The 13085-nt window shown below is 41.0% G+C and overlaps 1 pseudogene; it reads right to left on the bottom strand.

Annotated features, from left to right (window-relative positions):
• Positions 1 to 8207: 8207 nt before the first annotated feature.
• On the bottom strand, positions 8208 to 10047 carry LOC123648951 (annotated as a pseudogene).
• Between the last annotated feature and the right edge of the window lie 3038 nt (positions 10048 to 13085).

The following is a 13085-nucleotide window of genomic DNA, read 5'->3' as shown; positions in this document are numbered from 1 at the left end:
ACTGGGACTAGAGGCTGTAGGGAAAACAATAAAAAATGTGTGATACTGATGAGTTGTGCTAGCTTTTATTTTTCTTAGAACTTTATCAGAAATACTTTCTTTGAATATCAGTACTGGTGCAAAGAAAAAAAAAGGAAAAAAGAAAATAAAAGAATTTTTTAATGGCTGGGACCAGAATTTTTTTTTTTTAATTTCAGCTCATCATGGGGGTACATAAGTTCAAGTTATATACAATGTCCATGTCCTGCCCATACCCCCGAGTCAGAGCCTCAAGCGTGTCCATTCACCATACAGTTCGCCTGGCACTCACCATGTAGTCATACCTCCATCCCCTCCCCCCACCCCCCACCTCCCTGAGTCAGCACCCTCAAGCATGACCATTCCACAGATGGTGCACAACGCACTCATCATGTAGGCATACATCCAACCCCTCCCCCCACCTCAATCTGATATCTAATTGGTACCCTTCCCCGATGTGCATTTAGGTGATGATCAGGGAAATCAATTTTCTGGTGAGTACATGTGATGCTTGTTTTTCCATTCTTTGGATACATCACTTAATATAATGGGATCCAATTCTCTCCAGGAGAACCAAAGAGATGTCGTATCACCGTTATTTCTTATAGCTGAGTAATACTCCATGGTATACATGTACCACAGTTTACTAATCCATTCGTGGATTGATGGGCATTTGGGTTGTTTCGACATCTTTGCAATTGTGAATTGTGCCGCTATAAACATTCGGGTACAGGTGTCTTTGTTGTAGAATGACTTTTGTTCTTCTGGGTATATGCCCAATAATGGGATTCCTGGATCGAATGGTAGGTCTGCTTGAATCTGTTTAAGGTATCTCCATAATGCTTTCCACAGGGGTTGCACTAGTTTGCATTCCCACCAGCAGTGTATGAGTGTTCCCGTCTCTCCGCATCCACGCCAACATGTGTTGTTTTGGGACTTTTTGATAAAGGCCATTCTCACTGGAGTTAAGTGATATCTCATTGTGGTTTTGATTTGCATTTCCCTGATGATTAGGGACATTGAGCATTTTTTCATATGTTTGTTAGCCATTCTTATATCTTCTTTTGAAAAATTTATATTCATGTCCTTTGCCCATTTTTTGATAGGGTTGTTTGATTTTTTCTTGCTGATTTTCCTGAGTTCTAAATAGATTCTTGTTATCAGACCTTTATGTGATGTGTAGTATGTGAAAATTTTTTCCCATTCTGTAGGCTGTCTGTTTATTTTCGTGACTGTTTCTTTGGCTGTGCAGAAGCTTTTTAATTTAATAAGGTCCCATTCGTTTATTTTTGTTGTTGCTATGATTGCCTTAGGGGTTTTCTTCATAAATTCTTTGCCTAGACCAATGTCTGTAAGAGTCTTTCCTACATTTTCTTCTAGAATTATCTACAAATTCAATGCAATCCCTATTAAATTACCAACATCATTTTTCACAGATATAGAAAGAATAATTCTATGCTTTGTGTGGAACCACAGAAGACCCCGTTTAGCAAAAGCAATTTTAAGCAACAAAAACAAAATGGGAGGTATTAATTTACCAGACTTCAAACTATACTACAAAGCTGTGATTATTAAAACTGCTTGGTATTGGCACAAGTGCAGGGACACAGACCAATGGAACAGAACAGAAAATCCAAACATAAAACCATCCTCATATAGCCATCTAATCTTTGACAAAGCAGACAAAAACATACTTTGGGGAAAAGATTCCTTGTTTAATAAATGGTGCTGGGAAAACTGGATAGCCACATGTAGAAGACTAAAACAGGACCCACAGCTTTCACCTCTCACAAAAATCAAAGCAAGGTGGCTAACAGGCCTAAACCTTAGGGGAGAAACTATTAGAATTCTGGGACCAGAATTTTTATTAGAGAAGTACTCTCTTTTTGGGAAAATTCCTTAGATGTGAAAGGTGTGGTCCTGAGGCTGGAGGCTGAGAAATTTAAAAACCTTGCGTGCAACAGTAACATCACTTGGGGCATGGTGCAAACACGAACAGACCAGAGGACAGAGGTCAAAAAGAATTGACTGATTTCTTTGGAAAATAGTGGTTGGTGAGAAATTTCCAAGAGGAGAATGGCCGAATGTCTTTTAAGAACAGGAATGTGTTATTATTCATGTCAATATTGTGTTTGCGTGTGTGTGTGTGTGTGTGTGTGTGTGTGTGTATGTATGTATGTATGTGTGTTGCTGGTGTGTAAACACCTTTCACTATCCCTGAACTTTGGAAAGTCTACAGCCTTCTGTTGGGTGTACTCGTGGAGTAAATGAGCAGCGCAGGGGCAGTGTCTGGCATTTATGGTGGTACGTAGAAGGGACAGCATGCATGGGTTGGTGACATGAGCCATATGGTGAATGAAATCACCAGAAGCTGCAAGCAGAGCTGGAGATAGTAAGCTTCCTCCCAAACCCTCACTCCTAAGGAGCCTGTAGAAAGTTAGGAGAGATATTAGGGTTTTCTTCTGCATGTGGCATACATTTGATTCTGTTTTATTCAAATTTGAAAGCTTGTGATAACCCCAGCTGATCTGTACTTTGAACAGAATGGCACTGGTTGTAATTACAGAGCTGGATGTCAGATGAAATGCTATGCCTAACTTTTGGCTTCCTTTTCCAAACCTGAAACAATGAAATAGGAGATGAGAGATGCTGGTCTCTTATGTCCCTGTTCTCTCTGTCTGGTGACCACAGGACACCCTCCTAACCCCACGGGCTGTTCAGGGCACCCACGGCCCCTTTTGCATTGCTTCCCCCAGCACAGCCTCACCCTCTCTGCTCCTGTGGGCTTCAGGGCCTGGGTGAGCTAGTTCTCCCCCTAGAGCAGGAGCTGATGAGGTAATTCCCTGGAAGACTGCTTCCATTGTAAGGTACGTCGGATGCTCATGGGGGAAAGGCCTTCAGAAGTTTTCTAGAGGGAATTATTTTTAATAGACTTTCTTAAGGTCATTTTCAGGTTCACAGAAAAATCGAAAGCAAACTACAGATACTTCCACATCCCGCTGCCCTGCCCCCATACGTGCAGGACTCCTGCCTTTGTTATGGTGACTAGCCATTATTACCCAAAGACAGTAGTTTATACTGGTCCTCACACTTTATGGAACTCCTGAAGATTAAACAAATCTAGTTTTGATCTTAAATCCTGACTGGTGTCGGAATGACAGATTTCTTGGTGAATGTGCAGCTCAAAATAACCGGACGCGGGATTGGCGCTCTTCACCGGCAGCGCCTCCGCCCAGGCCCTCAGAGCCCCTGACTACGCCTGGATGACCCGCCTGCTCTCCCAGCCCTGCCTGGGAAAAGCTTGACTGTTTTATTTACGTTTTGGTCTCAGTGCTAAGACGTAGTGCCTGGCAGGAGAGACTATTCAGTACTGCAAAAGGCAAAAGAGAGGAGGAGGAAGAGAGTAAAGCAACAAACCCGTTAGGACCAGTCTCTGAAATTCCATCGATGTTATCTGCTTAAGTGCTAAGCATGGTGTTACCTTCTTGAGTCTGGTTAAAAGTGGAGGGACATTTACGGAAAAAAGTACTCTTGATTTTCTCAGAATGTCAGCACACCTTGGTCTTAAAGCTGGGTGGATTGACACACGACGACGGTGTGTTAGCGAATCCTCCGTGAAGGCTGATTTTAATTAGACCTGGACGGTGCAGGTCTGGTTCTGCCTGGTTCTCTTCTTGAACCAGGTGATTGATGCCAGAATGATACTGTTTTTCACCAAAACCTGAACAATTAAGTAGAAATTATTACTTAAGGAAGAAAAATTAATTAAAAATAACTATGAAATTTAAAATATTGATAACTTTCTGGAGAGGTACAAATGCCAATCTTCAGAAACATAATAATAGTTGAAATAGTAATAATTACTTTTTTTTTTTTTTTGAGACAGAGTCTCTCTCTGTCACCCCCAGGGTAGACTGCAGTGGCATTAGCCACCCTCACTACAACCTCAAACTCCCAGGCTACAGTGGTCCTTCTGCCTCACCTGCCCGAGTAGCTGGGACTACACGAGTATGCCACCACGCCCAGCTAGTTTTCCTATTTTTAGTGGAGACCAGGTCTCCCTGCTCAAGCTGATCTCAAACTGCTGACCTCAAGCAATCCTCCCACCTCGGCCTCCCAGGCATGAGCCACCTCACCCGGCCAATAATTACTTCCGTGCTAAGAGGTCACTGTTTTAAGTACTTTGTATATACTAATTATTTGCCAATTACTCTGGCAAACAGTGTTCTGTGTCTATTTTTCAGATAAAGAACCCCAGCAGAGAAGTTATCCCACTTGCCTAAAATCAAACGAGTAACAAATACAGAGCCTGTCCATTCCCCAGACAGTGCGCCTGGCACTCACCATGTAGTCATACCTCCATCCCCTCCCCCCACCCCCCACCTCCCCGAGTCAGCACCTTCAGGGGATGGGCGGGACATGGGCAATGTATATAACCTGAGCTTTTGTATCCCTATGATGAGTTGAAATAAAAACAAATAAAATAAAAACATATTATGTAAAAAAAAAATAAAAATAAAATAAAAATAAGCAAAGAATGTGAATTAATAGTTAACACAAGAAGAAACACAAATAACTAATAAACATAAGAACACATGTTTAACCTCATCAGCAATCAAAACATTTCAAATAAAAGTGCAATGTCATATTTTACCTCTCCAAAACAAAACAAAACAAAACAACAAATATAGAGCCTGGATTTGGACCAGGTGATCTGACTCAGAGGATGACCAGCATAGCCATCTTGTCCCCTCCTGTCCCTTCCCATCCCGACTTCTCCCCTGCCATATACACCATTCCTTAGCTCCCTCCACACCTGGGGCCTCCCACCCCCACAATCCTCCCCCTATATCTCACCTTGACTGAGAACCAAGTCAAGAATGGAGCACCTGGAATAATGTTCAAGGAGGGAGGGTGAATCAAGTGGGGAAGGACATCCCTTGGCGGCCCTCTCTCTCTCTGCCCTCAGTGCCTCTCCTAGTTCAGACCCTCCTGCCAGGAGAGGCCTCCAGCCCCAAGTCATCTCTGTACTGCCTCCATTTAGAACCGACGTCCTTGCTCAGACTGGATATCCAGAATCCCCTGATTGTAGATTTCGGGGCCTGTGGAAATGAAACTCTCATAAACTGCTGGAGGGCACAAATTAACACAGCTTGAGAACTGAGCTTGAGAACTGGCCTGGCAGTGAGCTCCAGGCACAGGCCAGATTATTAGTCTCAATAAAACAACCAGTTTGTAATTCTGCTCGTGCAAGTCAGTGTCTACCTCAGAAAATGTAACCTCCCCCTAGGGGAATCAGGCCTATTCTTTGCGGAAAATCCACCCAGGTAATTGATTTGATATGCACGGCGGGAAACACAGCCTGCCCAATGGATACTACATTGCAATGGGCTACGACTCTCCAGAAAATGAAGAATAAATACGAGATTGTGCCTTAGGCAACGGAACTACCTGACAAAAGCAATGCCTGCTGTTATGTAACCACTTTTGGGGGCTCCCTTGGCCTTTGTCCTTTGGGAATTCTGCCCTAGACGTTAATTAACTCTGTTGTCTGATAGCTATTTGGATTTCTTCCAGATCCCAGAGTAACTGTCTAATCAGGTGGAAGGGACTTTGGAGAACAGTGATCAAGTACCTCAGTGCTGCGTCTGGGGAAACAGAGGTCAGGAGTGCTCACTGGCCATGCCAGTTAGAGGCTCACGTGCTTTCCAGCTGAAAGACGCCAGCACAGCCTGTATCTCCCTTTAAACATAGGTCTAGGTTTTGATTTGAGAAGACAGTGCCTGCATAGAGTATCAAAGGATACTTTTGAAAAGGGTTGGAATATAAAGTCTGTACAATCTCTTAGAGTGTTGAATAAAATGCCAAAAAGGTAAGTAATAAAATACACAAGAAATGTAGAAATCAAGCTATGACATAAAAATCTACTTAATAAGAATTCTAGGAAGAGGCAAGAGGTCACACACATAAGAGGAAATTGTCAAAGAACAACCATGAGGGTGATTCCCCTGGAACGGTGGGAAGCAACAGGTTTTTAGCTCAACATGGCATGGCTTAGGGTGGGGAGGATGAAACATACTTACCCTGGTCACCACGAGGAGGAATTTCAGAATTTCAGAGAGAGGAGTATCTATGAAGATCTTATGGAGTTGGGGGGACAAATCAAATGAGAGATAAAAATAAAAATGAGACACACATGAGTTCAGAAAATTTACTTCTGGTAGATCATTCTAAGGAAGTTAGTTGATAACAGTCCAGGAAAGGAGGGTGAGAAACTGGAAAGAGCAGGACACAGGTTCCCAAACGCCATGTTACTGACCCAGGATGGGTCAACCTTCTTCATCACACTCCCAGAGGCAGTCACCCAGCAGTGGCAGCTAAATGGCACCAGCATTCTTTCCCAGTGCAAGCGGAACTCTGAGGGAGATGAATGAACCTTCATCCCACTAACCCATCCAAGGAAAGAAACTAGAAACCAGATGGTAAAACTGCTTTCACTCTGTGGCTGCTTTGGGTGTCTTTGACAGTCTCAGAAACGGTGACCTGGGTTTAAATAATAGACAGGAGTTGGAGCATACGGCATGGGTTTTACAAGAGAATCCACTAACGGAAACTCCAGAGAACTGGGGCCATTAAAGAGTGAACACTCAATGAAGTGCTGGCTAATAAAAAATTTTCCTGTGCCAAAAGTAGTAAACAAAGATGCTGTGTGTGTTGGACAAGACTAGAAAAAGACTGTTTCTGAGAGTTGGCTCCTGGTGGCCTTCCTTCATGTGGATGTCCACTTCAAGCTGACATTCCCTTAATTGTTTAAGAAAGCTCTTGCAGAAAAATGAAAATGGTCTTGGCTTGGTGATTCCCTGGAGCGCCTGGCAGAGCAAAGGCCAATCCACTCTGAGACTCACGTAATCAACCTCAGGCCTCATATGATTTCCACAGATAGAAACCCTCAAATAAACTCACAGTCCAAACTTACAAAAGAGTTTCCAAATGATTGTGCCAGTTCACAGTCCTAAGCTGTGTGGGAGAATCTAGTTGCTGCACACACTCACAAGCACTACATATTGTCAATCTTTTTTATTTTGAAGCATCATTCTAGTAGGTGAATAGCGTGGGTAAGTAGTGTGTGAGTCACATGAGTGAGTACTGTGGTTTTTGTTTGGATTTTTCTGATTATTAATGAGATTGAGGACTTTTTCTTATGTTTATTTTCTATTTGGGATATACTCTTTCTTTTACGAGTTTACATATACAGCTCTATTTAAAATTTTATTTGTATAAATTTATGGGGTACATGAGAATTTTGTTACATACATAGATTGTGAAGTGTAAAGTCAGGGCTTTGATATATTCTTTAGCAACGTGTCTGTTCCATCTTTTGCCCATTTTTCTCCACCAACATACTTGTATAAGTCTTTTCTCTCACCACATTTATTGAAATCTGTCATTCACTGATGAACTTTCTCATTATCATACTTTACAATTTTTCCTTTTTGTTGTCATTCCAAGGATCTTAAAGTGATTGAAATGACATGAAAACACCAAATTTTCTAGTGCTGTTTTCTTGTTAATTCGTAAGAATCCTTTATACATTCTTAAATCAGTTATTTTTAATTAAATTAAATTAAATTTTATTTTTTATACTCTGTTTGAACCAGGACAAAATAAGGTCTACATATTGTGATTATTTGATGTGTCCCTCACCTCACTTTCTTTTAATCTCTCTATATACTTCCATCCCCCCTCTCTCTTTTTTTTAAAGCACCTTATTAAGATGTTTCTCACAAATTAAGGGAAACTAGGGGAAAACTTATGTACTAGTAAGAGAAAAATCCCCATTTTACAACACAAGTGAAAAGCACCAAAGAGAATTTGGCATCATAACTCTGAACTCTGGAGTTTCTTGTTTCCATCTTCTCTAATCCACACTGTAACGTGCTACTCAAAGCTTTCACACATGTATACTTACATAGCTCATCAAACATAAATCTTCCCCTGTAAATACACAGGCTAAGATTAAATACAAAATACCATCTTTTTGGAAATTAGTGCCAAAGCAGATTAGAACACAAATGTTACTAATGGAAGAACCAATAATAATTCCTTTTTTTTTACTTCAGATAGCATCAAATGTTCAACAATATTTTGAAGAATTTTCTATACAGGCTAAAATACAGCCTATTTTTCCTTTATGAGAGAAATGTATGAACAGTGCCCTTGATTATAGCCCTGCAAATGGGGCATTTTCGTAGAGAAGGGGCACATCCCTGGCCCACCACCTGATGACCACAAGGAATAAATACAATGGAAACCTCTTTGTCCACACACACTTTACAAGCTCTTTCTTCTTGCATCCTCCTCAATTGTTCTTCCAGTGATGGTCCTGAAACATCTTCTGCTGGAATATACTTCATGTTCTTATCCACGGATAAGTTCTTACGGAACGTAGAGTCAATTTTTTTCAGACGGTTTTTGAAGATGTTGACTGCAGCATTTCCTTTAACTAAAATGGTATCAATCAGTTCTCTTGCTTGTAAAGGTATCTGTGTTTTTTGTTTAATAATATCATGTTTCTGTGTATTAATTGCATTGGCCTTTAAAAGATTATCCAGGAATGGAAGCACACACGTCAACTGTTGAAAGAGCCATTCAATTCTTCTGAATTAATGACAAGTCATCTGATGCCATTTCTTCAGCTTGTATTTCCCTTTCCTCTTCTCTCTTTCCATCTTCAGCATTGAGAAGTGATGACACAGTATCACTAACTGTCTTTAGTTCTCCCAGTTGTTAGGATCCTACTCGGAACTGTCTGTTTTACTTAGCTTCTCCTAAAGCCCATTTCCAATCGAACCACAGGCGTATTCATTGTGACTGCATCTTCTGAAGAATTTTCTCCAGATCCAAAATGAACAATTGGTGGATCAGCATTTTCATCTCTGGGAGTGTTGGAAGTTGACAACAGCTGTCCAAGAAGGTGAGAATATCTAGCTTCAATCTCATCATCAAACCCCTGCCCTTTCATGCATGTCAACAGCTCACACCCTGGAAACCACTTGGCATGTCCTACCCACGATCATCTCCAGGTTCCCAACAGCTCAAGCCACCATCACAGCAAAAGCATTTGACATCATCATTGCAACCCACATAGTAAAAACCTGCACTCACCAGCAGCTCAGGCTGCACCGGGACACCGGATGGCCAGTACACAAATGTTCTCATTCGAGCTGCAGGTGTCTGCATGCTCAGATTTGAAATGCTAAACCTCAGTGTTTCTAGAGAGTTTTCCAAAAATGGACAGTTGGGAAAATGGCTCCAGTGTTCTGACATAGCATTATCCTTTGGTTCCCAGTTACTTAGCTTCCCACCACAAGCAAAGCAGGCTTCCCTATCTCCCAGTCCTATATAATAAAAACCAGCTTTTGCCAATTCTGATGGTGACAAAAAGGTTAATGGCCACATATGGTAAGTAAGAAGTCTGGCTGTTTCTTTACTCACTGCATAACTGTAGGGGTTAGTCCTCAGTGGAGAGAAGTCTTCGACTGTTCTAGAATTAAGAGGGTTTGCTGAAAGGTTGGAATAAGAACCACTGACTGAGCCTCTGTGTTCCAAAGTGGGAGAAAATGAATGTGCAAAACTGTTTCCATTGGAGAAGTCTTAGAGGTGGATCCCACGCTAGATGAAATCAGATTCTGAATACAGCCGCTGCTAGCTTACAGCTGTGTGTGCTTTTCAGTAGCGTTGTCTCCTTGTTCCAGTTACCCAGCCTCAGGCCACAGCAGACGCATCTGACCTTGTCATTCACACACGTGCAATACAAACCAGCATGAGCAAGACTCCCTTCTGAGACAGGAGCACCAGCAGGGAGGCTGAACACGCAGACATTCTGTAGCGTCCACATGAAAAGTCACACGTCATTTTTTGTTTGTTGCCATTCATCCAGTTTGGCAAGATCAGGCTGACTTCCATTATACTCTTGATTTTTTGATATGAGGAACCTGGGACAAGTCTTCGGGAGATAGTTTTGTGCATGAGTAGATGATAGCACTGTTTGGTGGCTAAAACCTTCACATGAAATTTCTCGTCTCTTCACACTACATTAGATTTTTACCACAAAAATGGAAGCAAATTATAGACTCTGACTTATTTAGAATTCACTACACCTTCTGCACTGGATTTATATGAGTTCATACTAAAGTAGAATGAAAATCTCTACTCAATTACCAAGATACTACTTAGACCTCTTTGGGATTATAATAAACTCTTTTAGGTAAGTAAAGTGCTTTTCACTCATAATTTGTCATAAAACTCACCTAAAGGCCTGAAAAAGTTGATGCACTTCTGAAAATATGTTAAAATGCCTTGATTTTTCAAGGAAGTTTATATTCTCAAAATTCTAAACAACTATAGAATACCTAAATTATGCCTTGAATTTACCTTGGGTTACAAGCTATTAAGCCTGGCTATCAGGCCAACTACTGATTATGCCACAAGAGTAAACAATTATATTCAGGCTTCTTTCCCTAAAAGCACTTTAATACACTCCCCACCCCAAAATCTCATTACATTCTAGTAAACGAAAGTAATAAAAATCTTCATATTGTCACACTATCTGAAAGCTAATTTCACATAGCTTATCACCATAGTATTTAGTTCAGTGGGTTACATTAGCTTCAGTTAACAGCTTTTGAGGAGGTCAACACCCACAAGCTTTGTTGTACCTGTGCCTGTTATTGGGTGTATGATGTCAAATTAATTTTGCCTGAAGTTCACAAACTTCAGACTCTTTCATCTTTGTTAAATATTAACTGTATTTGTTTCCATTTCCTGCAGCAACATTATTTAGTCTTCCTAATTTTGTATACTGCTTTATTGTACTTGATCAACTGAAGGTATCTTCTCATCAACTTAACTAGTTAACCATAAAGTTTCCAAAGCACACACTTTTTACACTGCATTTAAAAATTAACCTGTTCCTCATGTAAGGACCATTCAGCTCAACTATCAGTCATGTTGTAATTAAAGATGAATCAATTTATCAAAAGATACAGTCTGTCCTTTCTAGTGCTATCAAAAATTTCTAACAAAACTTTGTATTACCAACAGAATTACTGCTTAGCATAATGACTCAGCCTTCCTTCTGAAAACTCTTCAATATTTTTAATATATAATTCATACACAAAATTACACTCCACAGAATTCAAGCTATATCCCTTTATAAAGTTTCAGTGTCTCCATAATGGGATTTATTGCTGCAGGAGAAAAATGCGAGGGAACAAGAGTCTTCAGGGCTGTGAAGCGCAGAGTCAGAGTCACGCAGCAGACAGGGAAGCGGCTGCCTAGAGGCCTCAACCCGGGCAGCAGCGGTGCCCCCAGGAGAAGCACCCCCCCCTTTATGTTAAGAATATTTGTTCAACGAACTGGATTTTTTAATTGAGTATTTCCCATTGTCTGTTTTTTTCCCTCGATTTCATCCTTGTGTCATTTAGCATCTTCCTCTGTCTTTTGTATTTCCTACAAATTGATAGGTAGATCTACCAGCTTGATCAGGTTCATATCCGATTTCCTGGCAGGGCTGCTCTCAGGCGGTGCTCGGGTCTTCCATTCAAAGTGGCATAATAGTTTGCTTTCTTATTTGAGGTTGGCAGCTGTGGCTGATAAATGCTTAGATCTGTTAATTCATCAGGGCCTATCAAATGGTGATAGTTAAATTTATCATTCTTTAATCTTTATTCTTGATAATATTGCTACAGAGACACATCATCTAATCCCCTCTTTGGTATACTCAGATGTCACACAAGAAAGGGAGGATAAATGCCCAATTCTTTTCTTTTATTTGCTGGTTTTCAAAATGAGTTGATTCCAGTGATGACCCATCAGTTTTTACTTTAATTATAATTGTGAAAATATTATTTAAGTAGATGATATGATTTAATCCATTGCAGTTACAACCTGTAATAAAACTCAAGTCTTCTCATTTTGGGATATTAGCAAGATGGCAGACTAGGAGTTCCCAGACTTTGTCCCCAAAATAGAAACAATTATTTATCAACTACCCAATGGGTGAAAATAACTTTGACAGTGCTCTGGAGTACAATCAGGAAGCTGCAGCAACCCAGTGGAGCACAAAACCAAGGATGGTCACACAGAAAAGTGTAGGAAGCTTTTCACCTGTGTCACCCTATACCCCAGGCTGGCACAGCTCGGTGCTAAGGATACCCTTGGTCATGACTTCTCCCCATTGGAAAAAGGAGAGCAGGAGGACACCCACAGGTGCCACCATCAAGTGCCCCAGCAGTCTTCACTGACAGTGACCCCAGCTGATGGAGTCGCCTGGCCTCCATGTGGCTGTGCCTTCCCCATCCAATAACAGGAGCCGCCGCTACACCCACCCCCACCCTCAGCCAGAGCCGCTGCTGTCTGGCAGACAATTTTTATTTGTCAATTGTACCTCAATAAAGCTGCAAAAAATCCTGTGATGCCAGTGTATCTGAGTGGTAACTGAAATAGTGGGGATTATGGCATAGACGTGAGTACATATTATCTCAGTGTAGTTTTAATTTGCATTTCTTTGATGATTAAGGATATTGAGCACTTTTCACATACCTGTGGGCCATTTGTATGTCTTCTTTTGAGAAATCTCTATTTAGGTCTTTTGTCCATTTTTAAATCAAATTATTTGTTTTTTCGCTATTGAGTTGTTTGAGCTCCTTATATAGACCTTGTCAGATGGGTAGTTTGCAAATACTTTCTCCCATTCTGTGGGCTGTCTCTTCACTTTGTTGATTGTTTCCTTTGCTGTGCAGAAGCTTGTCAGCTTGATGTGGTCCCGTTTGTCCATTTTTGGTTTGGTTGCTGGTGCTTTTGAGGTCTTACTCAAGAAATCCTTGCCCAGATCAATGTCCTGGAGTGTTTCCCCAAAGTTTACTTATAGTAGTTTCATAGTTTCAGGTCTTAGATTTAAGTCTTTAATCCATTATGTAAGTCAGGCACAGAAACACAAATATCGTGTGTTCTTGGTAATATGTGGGAGCTTAAAAAAATTGAACTCATAGAGATTGCCAGAGGCG

The sequence above is a fragment of the Lemur catta genome, chromosome 13 (assembly GCF_020740605.2).
Source record: "Lemur catta isolate mLemCat1 chromosome 13, mLemCat1.pri, whole genome shotgun sequence".
Lineage (NCBI taxonomy): Eukaryota > Metazoa > Chordata > Mammalia > Primates > Lemuridae > Lemur > Lemur catta.
This window is presented reverse-complemented; position numbering and strand designations above follow the sequence as displayed.